This window comes from Citrus clementina, unplaced genomic scaffold (assembly GCF_000493195.1).
Source record: "Citrus clementina cultivar Clemenules unplaced genomic scaffold, Citrus_clementina_v1.0 scaffold_9, whole genome shotgun sequence".
NCBI classification, from domain to species: domain Eukaryota; kingdom Viridiplantae; phylum Streptophyta; class Magnoliopsida; order Sapindales; family Rutaceae; genus Citrus; species Citrus x clementina.
Window position 1 is genome coordinate 26132419 of NW_006261964.1, and position 10457 is coordinate 26142875.

A 10457-nucleotide genomic window follows, 5' to 3' on the forward strand; every position below is an offset into this window, starting at 1 on the left:
ATTCCCACATGGAAGAACTAAAGACTATAACTCCGGATGGCTATGAATGGTTGATGAAAATTCCCATTGCATGTTAGGCAAATCGTTTGTTCCTCCCTCACACCAAATGCAGCCATGTTACTAATAACATGATTGAATCCTTCAACAATTGGATCAACAATTTCAGAGGTTTGCCAATTGTAAGGATGTCTGGGGAAATACAAAGGAAAACCATGCAGTTGATTTATAAAAGGCACGAGGCAGCCCTTGAATGGAATTGTGAGCTTTCATAAGTTGTGATAAGGAAGATTATTGAGAGAATAGTAGAAGCAAAGTCACTCTCTGTCATCTTTGGGCATAATGAGACATTCGAGATACTCGAAGACATGACAAAAATCACTGTTTTTGATCTGTTGAGGAAGAAATGTGACTATGGTGAATGGTGTATTTCTGGACTTTCTTGCAAACATGCCCTCTGTTGCATATATACAAAGAGGTATCATGTGGAAGACTATATACATCCATATCTTAAAAAGGCAGCTTTCATTGAGACTTACAAACATCAATTTAAACCAACTCTTGATGAGAAAAAGTGCCCACTCATACTTTATGACAATTTGCAGCCACCAACAACTATAAAGACAATTGACAGACCTCAAACTAATAGAAGGAAAGAAAATGGTGAATCTTCAACCTTCTAGAGAAGCTTAAATGTAAGGTGCTTTCACTATGACTAGTGAGGACATAATAAGAGGACCCACCTAAGGACAACTAGTGATTATGAGCAAAAAAAAATTATGGAAAAGGTAAAACAATTTATTAAAATTAATCTTAATTTTAACATAAAATTACACCTGATCACTGAAATAATTAATAATTTTTATTTTGTGAGGCACCAATTGCTCAGACTAGTTCAAATATAAGAAATATAATGAGCCAAACACAGTCATCTGCCCATGATAATGGTAATATTAATGTTGGAAATATCTGTAGTGAATAAACAATCTTAATTTTGTAGTTCTATTGTCATTAAACTTAAAGCATCCGGCAAATTTAAGAACATAGAGCTAAGAATATATGAGAAGAGAAAGCATGTTATCTAACCCCATATTCTTTTTTTTTTTTTTTTACAGAGATCAGATGATGCAACACTTTTGCAATACCCAAGTATCAAAAGATGGTGTATCATCTCTTGTTCACTTAACATATAAGTTTGAGTTCTTTTTATTGATATTTTGTTGAAATGTAGAAACTTTTATACTAATGCCAAAAAATAGGTCCTATATGTCTTTCTTGACTTAATTACAGCAACCTATTATGATAGATAGTTGCTTTATTGCATATTTATATGGTGTACTTATGTCAATTGTAAGGGTTGGGTGTGTTATTGTCTAAGAAAATGAATGTTCAAAGTCAATTTTTGCTAGAATGCCAATTATATTATAGTTTGATTTAAATTTATTGTTGTTGCCTATTGTTTCTGCTCATACATTAAGAATGGATTCTATTGTTATTTCTTATTATTTTAATAATCTGCTGATGTTGAGATGAAGTTCAATTGATTTATAGAATAGAGGCTTAGTTTGGACAGTGAGCTAGTGAAATAATAGTTTATTTTGAAGTGTCTTGGTTTGTCAAATATGCAATTGTGCTTTATAATTGCTTCTTTGGTTTAAATAGTTAGAGACTTTTTTTACTGAAATTGACTACCCAGTAAACAATTGATTGGAACTTATTTTACATGGATTTGGTTTCACAAGTCTCTGATCATACATTAGGAATGGATTTTGTTATTGCTTATTGATAACTCTATGAAATGAGAGTTATTATGGCAATTCTAGGCTTTAAATCAAGATCACTTAGAGAGTAAATTATGTGTTTCTATTGCATTTTTGTTTCATTTTGCATAAATAATCATTTTAGTTAGTTAGCACAAGAGGAGAATTTGCAGAAATCAATTAATCAATCATTCTTATTCTTCTCTTGTTTACTCGTTTTATATTTATTTATGGGGATGTGTTTCATGGCTGAAACTTTGTTCTTTATTTTTCTTTTGCAAACCATGAACTAAATTTATCTGTGGTTGAGTGATAAACAATCTTGATGGTTTATTGACTGAATATATGTGTTGCTGCATGTTTGGTGTAGCAGTTTGTTTTGATAGTATTTATGTTTATTCATTATTTCGATTGATCACTCATTTAATGATACAAGTTAGGAGAGAGCTGCAAAATGACATATCTTAGGGGAACATATCAGAGTAATACTTGGTTTTAGATTGAGTTTTTTGGATTGAGTTTAACTTATCCCAAAAGGATCATACTTAATCTAAAATTAGTGATGAACTAGACATAGAGATTCACCTTGTAGGGTAAATAGAACTTAAGCGTGTAATGCTATATCTTATGTTGGCATAATAATTTATTACTGTTAGATAGCATATAGATATAAGATATCCAACATGTGACGGCTAAGGATGCATAAGGATTCTGCCCAGTGCTGTAGTAGATACTGCAGCAACCGAGCCAGCCATTAAAAAATAGTCAAGACCATTAGGAGAGTTTATTCACTCAACTACTCTATATTCCCATTGGTTTTATCCTTAAGCTTGACGTGATAATTTACTTTGTTGCATTTTAATTATTGCGTTTTATTTTAATTAGTATATTAATTTCATTAATTGTTTTATCTTAATTTACAACAAAATCTGCACTGTTAATATTGTTGTAACAAATCTGATAACATCAATCCCTGTGGAGACTATCTTGAATACTCATCACTTTATTACTTGTTGTGTACACTTGCACATTGACACCAATAGCATTAGTATTTATACCCAATACTTATTATTTCAATAATCTATTGATGTTGAGATGAAATTCAAGTGATTCACATAATGGAGGCTTAGTCTGGACAATGAGCTAATAAAACACAATTTGTAATTGATTTTTTTCCTTTAAACAGTCATACACACAAGTCATAATAAGCTGAAATTCTTTGCATTCATACACAACAAGTTACAAAAAGATCAATTGATTCATCTTCATGGCAGTACTTGTTCATTAGGTACTTTAGGTACAAGTACATGCATTGGTTGCATAATGCTTATGTTGCAACTATAACTACACCCATTATTAAAAGTACAACAATAAAAATGAAAAAAAAAGAAGTTCAAGAACAAAATTATCTTAATACCACTGCCTTTGCCCTCATTGTTACGTGTATCTTGCATGTGTGATTTCGATTCCTTCAAATTTTTTACATAATCAGTAGCAACTCATAATTTGCATGACATGTTCCTACACCTTTAAATATTTCACCTCGATTGAAGTCATTTAAGGATGGCATCTAGAACTTGAAATAACCACAACCATGTTTACTGCCCGTACAACAATAGTATAGCTTATTTGGGTTGTCATTTGATTCCAAAATCTTCAAACTAGCTCTTTTGTTGAACCTGCATATCTTATTTGCAAATCGAATGAGGTTTCCATTAATCTCATCCCTCCATCCTCTGCATCATTGGTTGCTTGATCCTATGGTTTAAATTTTGACATATAAATCGATAATATTTTAAATTTTTTACACTATTAAAATAGATTTCGAGTTAAATGATTTATTTTTACATTTATAAAATATATGTATTTAAATTAATTAATTTTCTTAGTAATTAATGAATTAATTAATTTAATATATAGTTAAACTATATTTATTATTTAATAACTGTAATTGACGATAAATATAAATACAATTTTTTTTAATTTATCATAACTGTAATCAATTTTCTCTCACCCATTTAAGCAGGGTTCAAACTCCGTATCCTTTTTTTTTTAAGAACAAGAGGTTTTACTATCTCAAGTAGATGAAATGTACAAAATATGAAAATGAATTTAATTTCATATTCTATGTAGTTAATGTTTTATTATTTTTTTGAAATATAACATTTATTTAACATAGTATCAATTATTTGAATATATGATGAAAATATATTAGTTTACTAATAATAACAAAGTGTTAGTTTAAAAATCTGCAAAATCATTTTTGTTTGCTTGAACAAGGACTTTTGTATTGTCCAAATTTGACAATTTTGTGATGTTGGAGTATTGTGTTCATGCTGATATATTCAAAAGGTGCTTGTGACATAGGTCTTGACTTCTAGAGGTCTTGGCTTCTAGAGACATCACTGTAATTGAAAATTTGTAGGTAAAAGAGAAATGTGTCAAAATTTAAAAGTCCTTGGCTTTTTTGTTTTTATAACAAATATCAAGACTCCATTATAGTTGACTTAGAAAAAGACAAAAAAGGGGTAACACACCTATGTGCCAACATAGTTTTGCCCTATATTATGGGAAAACTAATATTTAGGCTTTACCTTATTATTACTCCTATTCATAATTATCTATCTTATTTGATAATCTTATTCTTAAAAATAAGATATATTTTTATGGTATATGTTGGTGTATAAATACTAATGCTATTGGTGTCAATGTGCAAGTATACACAACAAGTAATAAAGTGATGAATATTCAAGATCGTCTCCACAGGGATTGATGTTATTAGACTTGCTACAGCAATCTTAACAGTGCAGATTTTGTGTCTAAATTAAGATAAACAATTGATGAACTTAATTTACTAATTAAAATAAAAACACAATAAATAAAATGCAACAAAGTAAATATCACGTCAATCTCAAGGATAAAATCAATGGGAATATAAAGTAGTTTAGTGAATAAACTCTTTTAATGGTCTTGACTATTTTTTAAATGTTTGGTTCGATTGCTACAACATTTTCTACAGCACTAGGCAGAATCCTTATGTATCCTCAGCCGTCGCATGTTGGATATCTTATATCTATATGCAACCTAACAGTGATCAGTTGCTATTTACCCTACAAGGTGAATCTTTATGTTTAGTTCATCACTAATCTTAAATCAAGCATGTCCCTTTTGGGACTCAAGTAAAACTCAATTCGGGAAACTTAATTTAAGATCAAGTATTGTTCTTATATGTTCCACTAAGATAGGCCCTTTTGCGGTTCTCTCCTAACTTGTATCATTAAATAGGTGATCAACCGAAATAATGAATAAAAATAAATACTATCAAAACAAACTGCTACAGCAAACATGCAGCAACACATATATTCAGTCAATAAACCATCAAGATTGTTTATCACTCAACCACAAATAAATTTAGTTCATGATTTGCAAAAGAAAAATAAAAAACAAAGTTTCAGCCATGAAACACATCCCCATAAATAAATAGAAAACGAGAAAACAAGAGAAGAATAAGAATGATTGATCAATTGATTTCTGCAAATTCTCCTCTTGTGCAGCCCTTAATCTCTCTCTTGAATCTTGTTTTTCTTTTGTTTCTTTGTGTTTTTCTCCTTGGGTGACGGCTTTCCTATTCCTTATGATGTGTACTTCTTTTATAATTGAAAATTAGGGTAAACGGAATCCTAGGGCACGCATTAGTCAGATTAGGAAACTGTAGATCGCAATTCCTTATGATGTGTACTTGTTTCAATTCTTTTGCAGCTAAGTTTTTCCTCATTTTTACAAGCCTATTGTATCAACATTCATTCTATGAATTATAAGCTTCTGGAAACCTACAATTATGTACACAATTTAAGCACGAATTACTTTAAATTAAGCAAAACTCATTAAGACTAAACTAAAATGAATATTTATGCAAAATGTAACAAAAATACAATAGAAACACATCATTTACTCTCTAAGTAATATTAATTTAAGTCTAAAAGTGCTATGATAACTCTCATTTCATAGAGTTATCACACCCCCAAACTTAAACCATTACTTGTCCTCAAGTAATGACAACAACGCTAACACTTCAATCACACAGTCATGCAACAAATAACTTAGCTCTATCATCAAATTTGCAAGAATTTTTCCACCCTCAGATCACATTCTTAATCACGCAAAATAGATCAAATTCCAGAGGTGCTACAACATTACAGAAACATTGCATATAATTCAAAGGTAGAACACAAATATATTCACATTTGGGGGAGCAGAAATCAAAAATATACTCAAACTGTGCTACAACAGTAATAAAAAAAATTTTTTTCAGTTAAACCCTTCAATGCAACATTGAGCTTTCATGTGAATGTCTATCACTTGCAATGACGACACCCAATTACTCATTCAAATTACATGTCAGAGTTGCTACAGCAACGCATTTAGGATGTTATATCTAGGTCTTACCTTTGGACGCCTTTGACTCAAGGCTGAACATGAGGCTCATGAACAGATCATGTTACTCAGTATCTTAGGTAGCGGACCTCTTTATTTTTTATTCCTTCATCACAATTTTTTTTTTTTTGCTTTGCTTTTTGCTTTTTTTATATATATATAATTGCTGCAGCACAGCTCATAACTCTTGTTGCCTTTGGACTCAAGTTTGCATATGGGGTGTAAACTCAACCTTGGTTACTCAACAACTTAAACTATTGGAGCAGAATTTATTTCATAACAGGCACAATCCAACAAAAATTTTCCCCTAAACTTGAGATATTTTCTACTCTTTTTTTGGTTTTCCTCGCTCTCTATAGCATTCTCATAAAACTGAACCAAAGTCTAAGTGTCGGGACAGAAATTCAACCTCTATCTATAACTATCTCTACTTGGCATTCTCATAAATACTGAATAACACTCAATTTATCTTCATTAGGTTTTCAAATCCATACAAAAATATTAGATAACAGAGCTTCACACAACACACAACACAAACATAAACACATGCACTCAGAAACACAACCCCCCCAAACTTGAGTGGTGTTGTGTCCTCACAAGCACACAAAACAAAACCACATAAATCAGACATGCATACACTAAATAAAAGAACATGTAGAATGAATTAGAAAATTAAAACTAAATGAAAGAAAAGTTTTATAGAAAGAAGTAAAATAAACTAGCAGGTAGGGAGGTACTCCCCTGTTGCTGGAAGCACTGCTGCATCATAGGTTGTAAAGGGTCACTTCTTCTTTGATCCACTTCTTAAACGCTCCTTATCATAAAATCTGATCAATTCATTTGCTGCTGTAAAAGCAAGAATGCCTCTGTTGTTTGAGAATCTTCTGTTATGTCATACTGTAAGTGATGCTGCAACAATTCCCTCCTGCTCTTTTTGCCCACACATTGTTTTTTTACTTGCTGCAATGTAACATAAAGACATAAAAAATTAGATGCACACTTAAAATAATAAAAAGACAAATTAAATAATTTAAAAGCTAAATTCAATGCCATAAAAACTTGAAACAACTTCCCTTATTGGGTTGTCTCCCAATTAACGCTTGATTTTAGGTATTTCAGCCTGACCTTTCTTGTTTCCTCAACCTGGATCCTTCAAGAACCGATCATTCTTTAGGTTGTTCATATCATCTCTCATATAGTACTTCACTCTCGGCCCATTAACCTTGAATTCTTGTTGGTCTGGAGTGAGTCCCCTTTGCTGGATTTGCTTGTCAATTCTGAAAGGTTGTTTCTCCCACGACCATGATATGTTAGCTGCTTCATGATTTTCATCATCAAGTTCTTCAAATGTTACAACATTAATTTCTTCCTTACTACAACAACTGTATAATCTCTCTGCTACAATAAAGTCCACAACACTAATAAAATTACAATCTTCAATCTCATCAAGACTCTTCATGGCATCCAGCACATTGAATGTAACTTGCTGGTCATTTACCCTCATGGTTAATTCTCCTTTTTGAACATTAATTAAAGTCTTTCCCGTGGCTAAGAAATGTCTCCCTAAAATGATTGGCACTTCTTTGTCTGCCTCAAAGTCTAGCACAATGAAATCCACCAGAAAAATAAATTTATCTACATTCACCAACACATCTTCAATCTTCCCTTCTGGATAGACATGAGATCAGTCAGCAAGTTGTAAAGTCACTGTTGTTGGTCTACATTCACCAACTCCCAATTACTTAAACACTGATAAAGGCATGAGATTGATGCTAGCCCCCAGATCACAAAGTGTTTTGCCACTGTATTCAGTGCCTATGGATCATGGAATTGTGAAGCTTCCTAGATTCTTCATCTTCTGTGGTATCTTACTCTGAAGCATTCGGTTGCACTCTTGTGTTAGAGCAACTATCTCAAATTCTCCAAGTCTTCTTTTCTTTGTCAAGATATCCTTAAAAAATTTTGTATAATTTGGCATTTGCTCTAGAGCTTCCACAAAAGGGATATTGATATGTAGTTGTTTCAGCACTCCCAAGATTTTGCTGAACTGCTTGTCTTGTTTTTGCTTCTGAAACCTTTGAGGAAATAGTGGTGGATGTCTAAACTGTTGTGCTGCAGCATGTTGTGCAGATTGCTTCTCTTTTGCTCTACTCGGCTCTGTTGTTGTTGGTGTTGTAGCTTCCTCACCACCAGGTGCTAGATCATAACTTTCTGCAGATGTTGTAGCAGAATTATGTTTATTTGCATTCTGAAAAGTGGAAGACTGTGACTTCTTCTCTACTTGAGTGTCTTCTTGGCCTTGGTTGGACTCAATTCTTCTATTTGGTATACCAACTGAACTATCAGCCTCCTTTCCAGATCACAAGTTTATCACTTTGCAGTGCTCTTTCCCTTCTCTTCTTGGGTTCTCTGTGTTACTGCGTAAACTGTCCTGAGGTCTATTGCTTACTGCTGTAGCAAGCTGTCCAATTTGATTTTCTAAGTTTCTCAAATATGCAGCATGACTTTGGACCACCGTTTCATTATTCACAATATAATCCTTAATTAAACCTTCAAGAGAGCTGAGTTGATCATTGTTGATGCTTATTTTCTCTTGATTTTGCTGATAAAATCCAGCTGGTTGAGCAAGTTTGTTCTGTCCACTGGATGCTGCAGCAGTCTGGTTCTGATAACTCCTTGAAAAGTTCGGGTGCTGTCTCCATTCAGGGTTGTAAGTGTTTGAATATGGATTGTCCTGGTTTTATCTATTGAAGCTCCCCACATAATTGACTGAAGTTGGATTCCTAGGACAATTGTCAAATAAATGCCCTTTTCCACAATAAACGCATGACACATCAGAAATTTGGTTAACAGTTGTTGAAGCAGTGGTCATAGCCTTTATCATCTTTGTTAATGAAGTTACTTGGGCTGGCAATGATGTCAAGGCATCTACGTTATGGACTCATGCTGTTCCTCTCACTGCAGCTTGTCTGGTTAATGGCCACTGATAGTTATTGTTGGCTATCCTCTCCAAAATTTCATAAGCCTCATTGTAAGACTTAGATAACAAGGCTCCATTTACTGAAGCGTCCACCATCAATCTAGTGCTTGGCTTGAGACCATTATAGAAAGTTTCCAACTGTATGCAGTAAGGAATACCATGATGAGGACATCTTCTGAGTAACTCCTTAAATCTTTCACATGTATCATACAAGCTCTCATCTTTAAGTTGATGGAAAGATGTAATCTCATTCCTCAGTTTTGCATTCTTGGTTGGTGGGAAGTATTTCATCAAAAATTTATCAGCCAAGTCATTCCATGTAGTGATAGAATCTGGTGGTAGAGAATTCAACCATGCTCTTGCTTGATCTCTCAAAGAAAACGGGAAAAGTCTGAGTCTCAACGCTTGTTGCGATGCTCCAGCAATCTTGAAAGCATCACTTACTTCCAAAAATAACTTAAGGTGTAAATGAGGATCTTCGGATGGCAAACCATTAAATTGCCCCACTGTTTGAAGCATCTGAAACATCACGGGTTTGAGTTCAAAATTTTCAGCTTGAACATCGGGTTTAACTATTCCTGGACGTATGGCTTGAGGAGTCAACACTGTGTAGTCTTGAATGGTTCTATCTCTATCATTCGCCATGTGAATAATGTTGTTGTTCCCTGGTTGCTTTTGAACACAATGTCCATTCAAACCTTCATGTACATCGACTGGTTGTATCTCCTCTATACGGTTCAAGTTTCTCAAATCTTACAAATCATCCATTGCTACAGCAGCTTGTAATTCCCAACGCTCTCTTCTTAATCTCCTTGCAATTCTTTCAATTTCTGAATCAAACTGGAATTCAACAGATTTATATTTGCGCATGCAAGGGTTGCTAGATCACCTATGTCAACAAAATAAACAAACTAAAATAAAATAAAAAATTAGCACCGTTAAAACTAATTTCACAAATCACAATGAACAATCAATCCCCGGCAACGACGCCAAAAACTTGTTGGTGTATAAATACTAATGCTATTGGTGTCAATGTGCAAGTGTACACAACAAGTAATAAAGTGATGAGTATTCAAGATCGTCTCCACATGGATTGATGTTATTAGACTTGCTACAGCAATCTTAACAGTGCAGATTTTGTGTCTAAAGTAAGATAAACAATTGATGAAACTAATTTACTAATTAAAATAAAAACACAATAAATAAAATGCAATAAAGTAAATTATCACGTCAATCTCAAGGATAAAATCAATGGGAATATAAAGCAGTTGAGTGAATAAACTCTC

General features: G+C 33.0%; 1 non-coding gene across 1 annotated transcript; it reads left to right on the top strand.

Annotated features, from left to right (window-relative positions):
* Window positions 1-9325: 9325 nt before the first annotated feature.
* On the top strand, window positions 9326-9432 carry LOC112095546. The gene has a single exon (XR_002903924.1). It is a non-coding gene; the product is annotated as a small nucleolar RNA R71 (small nucleolar RNA).
* The last annotated feature ends 1025 nt before the right edge of the window (window positions 9433-10457 follow it).